This window comes from Anser brachyrhynchus (assembly GCF_964034855.1).
Source record: "Anser brachyrhynchus genome assembly, chromosome: 4".
In the NCBI taxonomy this organism is placed as follows: Eukaryota; Metazoa; Chordata; class Aves; order Anseriformes; family Anatidae; genus Anser; species Anser brachyrhynchus.
This window is the reverse complement of record NC_137698.1, coordinates 33,529,399-33,544,022: the sequence shown is the minus strand read 5'-3', so window position 1 is coordinate 33,544,022 and position 14,624 is coordinate 33,529,399. Positions and strand designations below refer to the sequence as shown.

At 43.4% G+C, this 14,624-nt stretch overlaps 1 protein-coding gene across 5 annotated transcripts in view; it reads right to left on the bottom strand.

The window, feature by feature from the left end:
- The window catches only part of FBXW7 (F-box and WD repeat domain containing 7), a 168,014-nt gene that overhangs the window by 36,884 nt on the left and 116,506 nt on the right, over positions 1-14,624 (bottom strand). The window lies entirely within an intron of this gene.

Sequence of the window (14,624 nt, the reverse complement as noted above, 5' to 3'; positions counted from 1 at the left end):
CTTCCCTTCTGCTCCTAATCGAGTTAGGGCAGCTGCAGCACTCAGCGCTTTGTCTTCTATATTTGACCTCTCCATCCGACCACAGACTTCATTTAATTTGCCAAATGCTCCCATTCAGGCAAGAACCCGGCCCCACGGAGAGGTACTTCTGCCATCTGCTTTCGACATTTAACTGCAGCTTCGGCTCTTAAACGTAGGTGTGCTGAAGTGAGCTCCCCGTTCAGCCAACGAGCAAGGCAGATGCTAGGGCCTAACTTGTGTGAGGTCTTGGAAGCGGAGGAAAAATACACCCCATAACAAGTGTTAAGCATGTAATTCAACAAAGTAATTCAGGGCAGGCCTTTCCCCTGCAAAAGGGCACTGCTATTACTGTCAAACCTCTTTTTTTTTTTAACGCATTATGAACCAAGCCAATGGGATTTTGGAAAGCCCATGTTTTCATGGTTTCCCCCAGTTTGGCTCAGGCCAGGCAATGACCTTGAGGCTTTCACCTCTGTTTTACAATTTATTAGCCATCACCCTGCGCGTGAAGGAGGAAGGAAAGGTACCTGGGCTCCCAGGAGTGCAGTTTAGATGGAGGAATCTGTAATCCATTTACCTGCCATTTCAGCGGGAGGCTCAGCACGGCCCATGACAGCAGGTTTGCCTCACGTAGGTACAGACAGAAATGTAAGCTTATGAGCTCACGGCGTACAAGTCAAACAATCCTGCTTCACTGCCCTGCAACGTGTACTGATCACTACATTACTGATCAATAACCCATTCTTGCAGAACTGAGGGACCTGAAGTTTGGGGTGAAGTAAGGCAAGCAACAGGAAGAACACCACACGAGGAAGGAGGCACTACACTAAATTGCACATTGTCTTCAAAGGCTTACTTAAATGCAGCAGCAAAGACATTATCAAGTATGATAGGTGTTACTAAATTGTTTTACTAATTATATAATGTTTCTTGGCAAAGCATTTTGAATACTGCTTTCAAACTGATATTTTCCACACATTATTATTCCTCATTCCCATGCAAAGCAAGGCATTGTAGTTAACAAAACTGTAAACAGCCTGTAAGTTATTTTTCTTCCAGGGATGGAAAAAGGCATAGACAGCACCTGAATATTACTATTAATAAATCCTGATTTTATGAGATCGGTACGAACTTTATGAACACTGCTTTCAAAGGTATATTATCTGTAGCAGAGATTCCCCATAAACCTGGGGGCTGTTGTGCAGCCAGCTCAGGCTGCCCCCCTCCCTGTTTGCCCAGCCACGCAGACATTTGTGCCCCTGTTGTCAGAGGTACAGATGTCTCACTCACTTCCCTCCCCACGGAAGAGCCACAGCAAGTGCCTGCCACGCTGCAGCCTCGGGTGAACTGATAAGAACCATGCTTTAGGCTTCGTCCTCCCTGCCAGGGGGCTGTATTGTTACCACGGAGCGACCCGGTTGCACTAAAAAAACATACTTAAGCTGCTGTCAAACAGAAATGGACACGAAAACATTACGGTTTCACCGTAAAACAAGCACAACAAGGTGAACCACAGGCTGGGGGTATAATGTCAACCTTCCTTAAACACGTCATGTTACAACTCCAGGGAGCTTGTCTCATTAGAACTGGGTATTATTTCTCTGCAAAAACAAAACATTTGCTTCCCAAAGCCTCTTCTTTTTTCCCCCCCTTGTTAAAGAAAAAGATAAAATGAAAACAGAAATATCACTGGAGACAGGCTTCATGTTGCTTTTAATCCCCTGTGGCAGTAACCACATGCAACTTACCTACACAGAAGTCTCGTAGGGTTTGTTTAAAAACTAGCAATACTATCTCATAATAAAGATTTTCATAATGCATATTGTAAGGAGGAGAATTACGGTCGCTAATGCAACCTGCACTTTCACGTATTCGACTGCTTTCAGTGCAACAGGACCATTAGGAGTTGTGCTTGGTTTCTGCAGAGCATTAGTACCTGACTCGTGTTTCAAAGGAAGGAGGAGGTATTACACATAATGCATCTTGCCAAACATTCGCTAATGGCAGCAGGTCTTCTTAAGAACTGCATCTTCTTTCATTGTACTCCTATTAAAGTTAACTGTAATCTGTTTATTATATCATTACACTCAATACATTGCAAGATGAGCTCTATTTCTGGAAGCAGCAGTAGCTGCGTTAATCACTCATGTTCGTGTTGCACGGGGCGTTGAGCTTCTGTGGCACAGCCTGGACTAACGCAGGCACGCAGCTCGGGCAACACCCCAGGGCAGCCCAAGCCTTGCTCCTCGTGTGCTCTTACAGCCACCTGCTAGCACGTCACCCCCCGGGCTCCACATTTAATAGCTCTGTATTCCTGCTATGATCATTTCACAGATTCTGCCTGTGCTGAGTGCGCCAGACGTGGTCCGTAAAGTTAGCAAAACGTGTGCTTGAGACTTACTCAATCCTACCTCCTATGCACGAGGCACGAGCCCTTCTTGCTGACCAATGCACGACAAGCACAATACTAAAAACGAACAAACAAACAAAAAACCACAACCAAACATACTAACTTTTTTTTTTCCCCAACATTTCAGCCATAGAACTGGGCTGGATTTGTTTGTTTATATCGACAAGAACGTTTCCAAATTAATGAAACGGGCATTTCTGTCTTTGAACACCGGCAGTCAAACAGTTTTCACTCAAATATGAGCAGGTTGGGAAACCAGCTTTGTACGGAAGAAGAAAGGTCTGCTCTGTCGTGGAGGGATTTCCAAAAAAAGTCTGTGGTTTGCACAGAATACCAATAGAGCACTGGTATCTTACTGCCTGTTGTCTGATAAGTTATTTTCTTTGGAGATAGCTTAATTTTGATTGCCAAGGGAAGCGCTTGTTTATCTGGCACAATATAAAGAAATTTATTTACAAAACAGTTCCTGCCCCCCCCCCCCCCCCCCCCCCCCCCCCCCGTCTGTGGTCCATGAGAATGATAAGGGCGTTAGTGGCGAGCCCTCGGGCTACAGACAGAAGAATTCCTGGAATTACAGATTATACCAGAGGGATTTAGGAAGAATTTGAAGAATAAACTGTTAAAAATGTCAAATTCATTTTCCTAACTGTACTACTTAAAGAGTGTATAAAGGTTATAAAACCAAGCATTCAAGGGAGTTTGAGATGACAGATGCAAGATACTTTTACTCTTAAAAAGCTGCTTACCAAGACAGCCCAGTGCAGGGTGCATGCTAAATACAACAGAGGATCTGTGGAAAAGCCTCCTATTCATTTAGGATATGCTGTTGGTACTCACTTGCACTTGCCTCAAGTTTGCAAAGGCAAACCTCCAAATGTTTGTAGCATCCTGCAGGACCCTGTAACGCAGAAGGGAATTTAGCTTTCCCCCGTACCACCTGGCATCGGCATCTCCCCATTCCCCCCTTGGGGCCACATCTTCCACAGAGCAGCTGGCAGCAGCCCCTCGGGGGAGCTTTGCCCCCCTGTCTTCGGCTACCACACCACCGGGTGAGTGCAGGGGCAGGACAACAGGTTGGTCTGGTGGGGCACAGGTCCCTCATGGCCTGGGGCATCCCTGGTACGTGTGAGGGGTTGTTTTCCTTCACACAGCTGCAGACAGTCACTGTGCCCCACTGGCGAGCACCAGCAGCGTTTAGAAAGGGGACGGGGAACTCGCCCACCTTCCCCACGGCCCCTGATGTGCAGCCACGACGACTCGGGGAGCCCTCCCCAAGTTGGTTTCTTGCCCTGAGCGCATTCCCTGGGCTGCAGGGGGAATGGTTGCCAAACCTCTGCAAACAGAAAGGCATGCCAAGCATGCCGGGGTCACACCAGGCTCTTTGAAGCCTCTCTAACCCACTGTCTTTAACCTTACGCTGTGCAATTTTGCATCAAAAGGGAGCAGCTAGCAGGCTAGGAAACCTGCCCAATCTAAACAAACTCTTCCTTGAACAGGTGCTTCGAGTCTAGAAACCAGATAGCACGCCTGTCTGCCTCCAGAAGAAACGCAGCACTGCATAATTAAGGGTAAGCAGTCCCTCATCCAGAGCAGAGGGGGGAGAGTTTAAGCACTTTTTTTTCTTCACTGTATCTAGCATTATGTAAGATTAGGGATAAATACCTCTAATACAGTCAGGCCCAGAATTGGTATTGATAATAGAAACTTCTCATAAGTGCAAAAGGTATGAAATTAGGCGGCAGGGAGGCAAGACCTACAGCATACAAAGAAAAATGCCCATTGCTTGCCATTGTGGTCCAAGCTTCTTTTGGAAAACCACTTTCTTCAGTAAAAGCTTATACTCCCTATATCAAGACATAACATTTATACTTGAATTACAGAAATTGCAACACAAAACCGTTTCTACCATTGTTTCTACCACATACTGCAACCTCAACATATCTCCAGACTTTAACCCGTTCTCCAAAACATGCCAACTTGGCAGGTCAGTGTAATGCAACTGGTGAGCTCCCTAAACCAAAGCCATGCACTGTGGGATAAGCGGCAAGTTAGTTATCTAAATTCCTGGGTTTTGAAACTTATAATTTCTTTATTTATAGACAGGATGGAGTAAATTAGAGATTTCAGGAGTATTTGGCTTTCACTTGTAACCACAAAATTAGATGGCAACCATGGTTTTAAAATCTGTAATGTTACGTAGACACTTAGTATTTCTTAAACCCGGTTACTAATGTGAATGTAGCCCATCTGATGGTACTGAGTTACTAAAAAAAAATGCAACTAATGGAATGCTACAAAGCAAAATCTCTAGGAACAGTCTAAGCCACCAATGTGGTAGGCTGTATGGGGAAAGCTTATTCTTTGCATCTTTACTCTTTTAATATTCTAGAAAGATACAAAATATTACAAATTATTATTTGAAATTAGTACACAAGAAGGATTAGAGATGCTGCAAAGCCTATGCAAATATACATCTTGATTCCTATTCCTTTTCTTTTACTGAAAGCAATTGCTAAAGCATGTTATGAGCTAACATTGCTAAAGTTATGCTAGAGATCTTCTGACCAAACTCTAGGGTGTTTTTTGTTTGTTTGTTTTTCTGCTTTCCTTTTATCTTCATATTCCATCTCTAACATTCAATCAATGCCAAACAGGTTTAGGTAGGCCAGCCTTTCTCACAGAAATGGAAAAAGAAATCCCGCTATATACGTCACATGCCCGCTGGTGTTACAGGGAAAGACTGAATGGAAGAGGAAAAGGGAAGCAGGAGGGAGGAGTACAAGAGCACCAGCCTGCAGCTTGGTATTTAGCAGAAGCTTCTGCTTTCTAAGCAGAAAGTTGGCAAAATCTCAGCGCAAAGCACCATTAGGGTCCCTGGAATATAATATCTTCAGCACAAGCTTCGCACGTTGTGTTGTTTGATTTCCTTCATCTAATCCATACGCAGAACAAACCAGTGCCTTGAAAACCAGCCAAATCTGAATAATCTCCATTTTACTATCTACCTCCAGCAAAATGTGCTACAGGCCACTGACCAAATCATTTGCATATCAACCTAAATTTAAATGTCTATACAGCTACTTAAATGTGGTCCTGTTCCGGTTGTGAGCTGAATTCCTCCTTGGGACGAGATTTGAAAGCGTTCACTTTTGTCCCCTGTAAAGTCATCAGTGATGATTAGGAATATTTGATGTAAAGGAAAATTCTGGGAAGAATTCATTTCCTGCTTGTATAAATACATTTCCCCATAAAAATATTTGACAAAAACAGCCTTAACGGAATACTACAACTCATTCACATACTCTCGAATAAAGTGATTTAAATTGGCAAGAACAAAGTTTAAATACACTTCTTCCCTGCTAGCCGTCCACAGCTTTTTACGGCCTGCAGGGACAGGTATGACTCATGCCTGTGCTGTTCTTCAAACGCTCTATTTTAAAATGCAGATTTTTTCCACTGGTCTATTGTGCCCTACAAGTAACTGCAAACTGAAAGAGACTAAAATTAGAAGACAGACCACTATCGCCGGAGAGATTAGAAGCTCCTAGGCTGTGTTGATTCAAAAAGCAGAATTGGTTGACCAATGTGAGGGAATCTTTTATGTTTACTCCTGCTAGAATTTGTCAAACTTCATTCGAAGTCCCTCCTGGCTACAAATTATTTGAAATCCATGTGTTTAGGAACAGAAGGTGGCCTCCAGATTTGCATGCAACATTGTACTGAGTAACCCTCTCATTTTCTGGTATGCAAGACAAAGAAAAAAAAAAAGGTGCTCACCCTAACCTAGGTCAATCATCACAAAAACACTACCGATGGCAAGTCATCGGACCAAGGTTTTGTGGTTGTTCGTTTGTTTTGTCTGCTTTGTTTTTAAACCAAAAAGTACAGCAACATTCTTTTCATTTGCCTTATGAAAAGTCTGCTAATTTTTACTTATTCTGATTAACATAAAGTTTGGTAGAAAGCTAATTTAAGAAGTAATCAGTCAGCCTTGAGCTTAGACTGAGCAATCAACCTGACAAGGAAACTACAGAAGACACTAACCTTCCCTGTAATTTAGAGCAACATTTCAGGTACTGCAGACTACTGGGTTAAAAGCTAGAACAATAAGATAACTTTCAGCTTAAGGCAGGGATGTCAGACTCCTTATCAGTATGGTCCTTCAAAGAGCCCTCTGAAAGTCTCTTCCTTTTAGATAGACAACTCTCAAATTTGTGGCGAGATGTGTGGGCTACTTGGTAGTCAGGAGTCACCACATAGCTGCTGTCAGAGTAGTATCTTGATGGCCAGAAAAAGGGGGTACGTTTTGTGCTTCCTTGTGAAAAAAATACCAAGGGAAAAAAAATGCTAAGTACTTAATTTGCCACATCACAGAGGACAGTCATATGTTTCTTACCAGGTGAGGATACCAAGAAACAAAACCACTTACACTGATTGGAATTCGTTCACTTCCCCGTGGATAACTATTTGCATTGCTACATGACACGCATCTAGTTGAAGAACAGATTTTTTCTCTTTCACCAGGTGGACAGCTGGCAGTTGTGTTGCACTGGAAAGAGCCAGAGAAACGTGAATAGTGAGCTGGGAGAGCTGTTCAGAATTGCACACTAAATGTGGGAAGGAGAAAAGAGGAAGAGTCAGCACAGAGTCTACATTGATCTAAAAACACGGGTCGACAGTTCGAAGACACTGAAAATCCAATTCATTTCCCATTTCCAAGTTTCGGGGGACATCTGTTACAATCTAAAAAGTATCTGTTTTGAAGAGCTGTGATGTTTAAGCCGTTCTCTAAGCAGAGGCAGGGTACACCAAGGTTAAAGAGATGGCTGTAGCAAAAGAAATCTCATCTCAGAAGGGAAAAAAAAAATATGAGAAAATCACATTACCTCCCTCCCCCCTCAAAAAAAGAAAAAAAAAACTACACTTTTTTATTGCAGTAGAAAGCAGAACTCTAAGTTAGAAGTTTAGCAGATGCCCAAGAAAGACATATGAAAACCAGGATAGCAGCCTAAGGAGTAGTCATACAGGCTGTGAGAACAACTAGCAGGTTGAAGCCAAGCTCTTTTAAAGCTGTTTTCTTTATCTGTGTCTGGCAGTTAGCATTTGTCTAGTTTTCTCTCTACCTAAATAAGCAAATAAGCCAGCAAACTGTCTTCAGCTTCTGAGAACTTGCCCTCAAGGATAATTCAGCACCTCCAGGAACCCCAACGAGGGGTTCAAACGAGGCTGATCTTTTCTCTCTGCTGAGGTGCTGTTGTGCCTGGTCCTCTAGAGCTGCATCTATCGTCAGAGTCGGCAGGACAACCTCCGAGCAAGACCCCGCAATGCAGCCAGCCGACACGGTCAGGAAGCGCACTGAGGGAAGTTTGAAGTCAGAGGGAGAAAGGCTGCTGCAGCAACGCCCAGCTGGGCCCGTCACCGATCTGTCTTAGGCTCTGCAACAGAAGTTTGAACAGCAGCGTCTACATCGGAACAGATCTGGTCCTGCCCAGCGAAAACCCCAGCCTGAAAGAATTTATCAACTGATTCCTTCCAGACAACACAAGAATTTCAGGAATGCAAATTAACTACTTTCTACCTCTGACAGGTCTTTCTAAACAGTCTACCAGTTCTTGCAGCTTTTCATCTCCCCCAAACAAAATCACTGTTCTCAGAAATACTCTGGAAAAGCATATGGGGAAGAATAAATTTCCCAACACTCAGATGCTAAGCACCAAGCGCCCCCAGCCCCCACCCCCAAAACAGCATTACAGTCTTCAAAATGTATTTAAATGAAAGGAGAAAGAGGAGCAGCTTGCAGTAGTTTCCATATAACGCAATTATACAACCTTTTATCTGTATGGATGCCAGCACTGAATTGCATTATTCCTTTCAAGGTCTTTAGAACCGAGGTGAGAATATTATCTTGATCTGCATTAAACTAATAACAGAATTGAGTATATTTGCTTCTTTGCGTTAAACTAATTTTAAGAAGCTCCTAATACATTTGTTAGCACTTTTTGGGAGCAATCTCAAAGCTGGAAAGGAAGAGAACAGATAGCTCAACGTGTATAATACGGGCTTGTGAAATAGCATCAATATCCCTTGTAATAAGATCTCCCATTCAAAGTAAGAACGGCCCAGAGACGCAGGAGCGATCCCAGCTGATGAGGACTGAATGGAGGGAGAGGCCCACAGGCTGAGGGTTTAACTAACCTAGAGCAGCAAAGGACTAAACCTTGGCTGGGAATCAGACTGTTTCATCTTGCTGTTTCCACCTTTGAGTTAAGAAACCCAGGGGCGATGGCTGGGAACTGCAAGTCTACAAGCGCGTTCTCGACATTAATGCCCCCATACAGACCAGAAAGGATGACTTTGGACTACATCAGTAGAAAATTGCAGTAGATAGGGAAAGAAATCTTTTAGAAGAGGATGTTACCGTGATTTTCCCAGTCTAAAACCCATTTTCAACACCAAGAGAAGGTGACAAGAGACAACCAAATATGTTCTGCATCAAGAACAATCCTAGGCCAGAGGTACCAGGGGACTGCCTACTCCAGAAACACTCCTCATGCCAACCACTATCTCCTAATGAAATACCTACTACAGACTGAGCGTACCTTTTGTAAACAAACTAGTCAAAATCAACTCTTGACACAGAAAGCTGCAGGTATATCCTCTTGTGGAGATGACTTCAGCAGAAGAAGAGGCTAAGATTCCCTCCTTCACCTCCTTCAGTCAGGAAGCTAAGTTGGTTTATACAACTATATATAGTAGCAGATCTTTGGCAATAAATGCATTTTGTTTTCCTCAAACAGGCTAGGAAGTGATGACATGAGCAGCTTAACTGGCAGATCTGAAACAGCAGCAGAAGTCTGTTGGCAGGATGCACAATACCTGGAAGTAGCCTGAAGGGTGGCGCTTTATTCAGCCAACATAGCTGGGTTGGAAGATGACATGTTCGCAGCACCAACTGGTCGGACTCGCAGGAGCCAAAAAGTACGCTTGGTTCCCTATTGGTAGGATAAGTGATCCGAGTTAATTGGGAACTTGTGGTACTGCTGGATTTTAACGAAGATGTGTAAACCTATATACCTGCTGCTTTAACCATTAAAACATTTCCTCTCCTGAATACGGTATCTACAGAGTTACATACTTAACTTTAAGTCGTGGCTTTCTTTAAGAAAAGTCTGAAGCTAAATGACTTAATCCAACATCAAAAGACCTGTAGGAAAGCACAGTTGTGATTGCTACACATGGCTGTAGTTACAGGACCTTCTTCTCCTGTCCTGGCAGTTCCCAGCTCATTCACTCACACAGAAACCCATTGTGTGACAGGGCAGGCCAAGTCATCTGTTCCACAAGTGCTTTGAACAGATAGACAGACAGATAGCATTCCTAAACCACATTTCATTTATTCAGTTCAAAAGGCAACTTAGCTGAGTAAACAAGTCTTTGGTTTATTTATGCTTTTATTTACCCCCCCCCCCTTTTTTTTTTGTAAATGGGGTCCCGAGTTCTGTTTCTAGTGCCACTACACATGACGTGGTGCAACATTTCTTGGCTCTGTGAAGAGAAAAATCTAATAACCTATTCACAGGATAGGTATATAAGAGGACTAAACTCTGTTAAGAATTACATATCAGTAAATACACACGGGGTCAGCTCCCAGACAGCTAACAGCAACCAGCTGCAGAGAAGACTTGGACTCATGGTCGCCTGCTTTCGATTGACGAGACAGGCTAGAGAAGCAGTGAGAAACAGCAGCACGCAGTTTAACGCATACTAGCGGCTAAAGTACAAACTTTTCGGAGACTCTGGATATGTGCTCTGGCTACCCATATGTTCTGAAGCCCACACCGCAATGATTTCTAAATGTGCTTTCATTCCGCAGGCATAAAATGATACATCAGAGAAACAAAGTCTAGTAACTTTTTGCTGATTTGTTTTGGAGGTGTTTTTGGTTTCACCAGATGGAAATGTTTTCCGTCAAGATCTAAGTCATTCTGCTCAGATATTATTCATAACGGGCATTTGCACCGACATAAAACTTTCACAACCGACCGATTTTGATTAAGGAAGATGTGCACTTCAAAAGCCTCGATGGAATACCTATCAGCTTCAAATCACACACAGACCTCATACTGCTGCGCCAACTCAGGAGGCGATTTTACTCCACAGCCTTTTCTCCTGCTACACCGATGCCAGCCGGGCCTCCCCAGGCCCTGGACTACCCCGTGTCCGGACACAGCTGCCTTACTTCTGCAGCACCTAGCCCCAAACAAGCCAGCTTGGCAGAGCCTTACTGTTTGAAAATATCCATTTCAGTTCGACAAACAACTTTGCCAGCAGGTTTGAGAGGGCATTTCCCTTAAACAGAGGGGTTGCGCTGAGCTTACCCAGGCAAACAACCTACAGCCATAGATGTGTGTTCATGACTGCCTGCCGTGGTGCACAAGAAGCCCCCTGGATTTCACAGAGATGTAACTGAGGAGCATCAGCATATTCTTTCCACCAGTTGTGCTGTGAGAGCAGAGCGCCCACAAACAGCTGGGAGAAATATTATCTGAAGCTGCTGCAGCTTCTTGTTGGGAATGGATCTGAGCTCTTTGCCAACTGAAGTGCTCTTCTCACAGCTTGGCTGTACCCTAACGAAGGGGTTGGTTGGCATGGAAATAGCAGGTAAGAAGGGGGACTCTAAGACATAAGCCCTTACGGCTACATCAAGAACTGTTGTGCAAATGATTGGTTCTACAAAAAGTACTTTGGCAGAAGCGATCATACTCACAGCTTTCTTCTTTAATCAGAAAAGCAGTGTGCTATCATGCGGGCATATTCGTCATCCAAGGGTTTTGCATGCAAGTGCATATGCTGCCACAGATGACCTCTCAACAGACAATAAAAAATAACATGGTAGGCTACACCTTAGACCATACTTCAGCATACAGATACCAAAAAAAGATCTCCAAAACTTCAACAAAGCCTAGAACATCTACGAGCTGACTTGAAGGACACCTTTAAAGGCTGTTATCTGCAAGCTCTTTAAGAAATCCACTCATGTACAGAAATCTGCAATACAAAAAAAAAATCCTGGGAGGGAGAGTTGAAATATACAAAAAGCTACAAAGTCAAAGACAGTACAAAGAATTTATGACCTTCTCTCTCTTTCTCTTTTTAAACTCCTGTTTGAATACTTGATATTTTTTTTAAAAAGGTCTCTTCATAAACACTACAGGCCAATTCTTCTCCCACCTACTTAGCAAGGCCATAAAAATAAACCAGTTACGTGTTAAGTTGCAGCAGACCTGATGTGAAAGATTATTACCTCCTTGAACACAGTAGGCTAATTTGATTAATCCTTTCATCAGTAAAAACACAGGTTTCTTTAAACATAGTATCTTTTCTTAAGATGACAAAGCTCCTCCTACCCCGTAAGCAATTTCCTTCCATTTTAGCTAGGATCAGTTTCTTGCACCAAGATGTGTGCAAAAGGCAAATTATACAAATATTTTACACAAAATCCTTAAGATAATAATTGCACAAGTAGCTTTACAAAAGAAAGTGACTTGACTGATAATCAGAGTTTACAATTTGATTAAACAGTACATAAGAAGTTTACCACAAAGATACAACACAACCTCAACCGTAAATCGGAGACAGCTAACTTTTCTTTCTATTCGGAAAAGAAATTGAAAGAAAACAATGCATAAAGATATTAGCTTTACTTTTGAGTACCAAGAGCAAACAATTCCTATGCTCATTGCTAACCTGTGCCATCTGAATTCAAACATTACTATTTAAATCCTTTTAGTTCCAAAAAGGAACTGGAACTTCTCTCACAGAACACCAGAAGCCGTAAAGACAAAACAATAACTGGGAATGCAATGAAGCAAGTAACAGGAGCGTGAGTCTGAAGTTCACTACATGCTTTGTCAACATCTCATCGTTATCAGTGCATAACAATTTTCTGCTATTTTCTGCAGGCTGCATTGAACAGAACATTGAAGAGTGATTATATGTCCAAACCTTAATAAAATGTCAAAATCCACCACTCCATTGTATCCACAATTATGATGTTTTCCTCCTACATACGGGATAGGAGAGACTACAATTTTGTATTCACGGTGTTCCAAGTGCTATGCTTTAAGTTGCGGCTTGCTCCAAGTAAGTTATTTGCCAACCAGAAAGGCATTATACAACCTCATATTTTAATAAAAATGGCATTTTTGTTAAGAAAAATGTAGCTTTGACTCAAAAACACTTCTGGAAACTGAAGATTTTTAAACAGTTAGTGGCTTTCACCGCCAGATACCGTGGCCTACAGCTTATGTCACCTCTACAACAAAGACAGAAGGCAGCGTGTTGGATTCTGCAGTTGCAGCTCTGCTCAAGTTGAAACGAGAGAAGAAAAGGCCTTTGGGGAAAGAGGCTGCAAAACCTCTCTTTTGGCATCAAAGGTTCTTCCGTCTGCCAGGGCCAAGCCTCACGCCCCCAGACTCCGGTGCCAATGGAGAAAGCAGCCGTACCTGAGTGGGGTGGGCCTGCCTTCCTTGCAGAGGGAAGGGACCTCCACCTCCTGCCTCAGGGTGCTCTTACCATCCTTGGCACCAGCTCTGAGATGGAAGAGACTTGCAGATCCAACCTGCTCATTGCCGGCCCCAAAGCAACACTTTCCCTGCTTTCTTAACACCGCGCCCCCCCCCCCCCCCCCCCCCTTCCACAACACCATTTTCACAGTCAAGGTAAATTACAAAGGAAACAAGCTCCCCAAATGAGATGAAGCACACTTCTCTATTTCTTCTTTTTTAATCATGCTACTGCCTACAGATGGTTATTATGGGATTTTTCTCTACATACTTTGGAAAGCAGAATCACTCTGAGTTTGTACAACCCAATGCATTGCGAAGATAGTACACCAAGTACACCTTGTAGGGGGAACACATCAAACAAGAAAACTCCTGTCAAGAACGCATAGCTACACGTTAATAATGGCCGATGTTGTGGTATTCAACCAGCTTTGTGTGCCGACGGCTGCACAGCGGGTCTTACTGCAACCTACTTGCCAGGAGAGTCAGCCCTCCTAAGAGTTGGGCTTTGATGCGTCAGAGAGGGAAGGGTAATTCTTGCATTTTCTTGGGAAACAATGCAATTGTGATTGCGAGACATACTTGACTGAATTAGATATATAATACCAGGTCTCATAAGAGACACTCCGAACTTCTAAAGCTTGCCTGACTGTGATAGGAGCTATTAAGGAGTCTGCTTTAATGGATAAGAAATATGACAACTCCCACAGAGAATCAATCGGTGCTGTGCTGGAAGGGCTGAAAGTGCAGTCCTACCGTTGTGCTTGCCCCTCATGGAGGGGAGAAGCAAAACAAGGTTCTCAGTAAGACTTCCAAAAATGCCTGTCCTGATCTCTACTGAGAAATACGTGCGTGAAGATCCTTGACTTCTTACCTCTTCTGAAAGAATTTACTGCAATTAAATGGACGGTTTTTCAGTATTCATGAACAAGCTCCTGGAGTAGGTAAAAATGCATTTGCCATGTGATCATTAGCTACCATTTTGAACCAGGTTGCAGTGAGAAAATCCTTGAAATAATAGATCTTCCTGGTGAGAGCATCACGTAAGCTCACCACGAAGTTATCAGCCTAAGAAGCACCGCTCCATCAGCCAGTACAGCATTCACCTTTCTGCCTTAGTAGTGCTCTGCAAAATGACACGTTGCACCAAGACTACTGCCTGCTCTGCGAGACGGTTTGTTTTCTCTTAAACCCTGACAGCTAGGGAGACTGAACGATAATCTTGTTGCTGTCCCTCACCCGCTCCCTTGAGGTAAAAAGGTCAGCTAGCAGCCTACTGACCGGATTACCGGGGAGCGTGGGTGCCCACAGACCAGGTGTCACACCAAAATCCAGCTTCTGCGGGGCAAACCACGCCGCCTGATGTACAGTTTTCATCTGATTTACAGCACACACTGAAACAGGAAGCTTCTGTAACCGAGAAAATGGTGATCCTCTTTCTCCTTCGGAAACAGCTGAACCCATGATGGCTATTACTTATAAATTCCTCATCAGATGATGTTCTCAGCTAAGCAGAATAAATCTATTAGCCAGTTTCAAGACCTCAGTGAATCACTGCACTGCAGCCACTGGAGGCTGTACTCTTACTGTTCCTGGTACACACTGCTTAAACCAATATTGACCAGAGT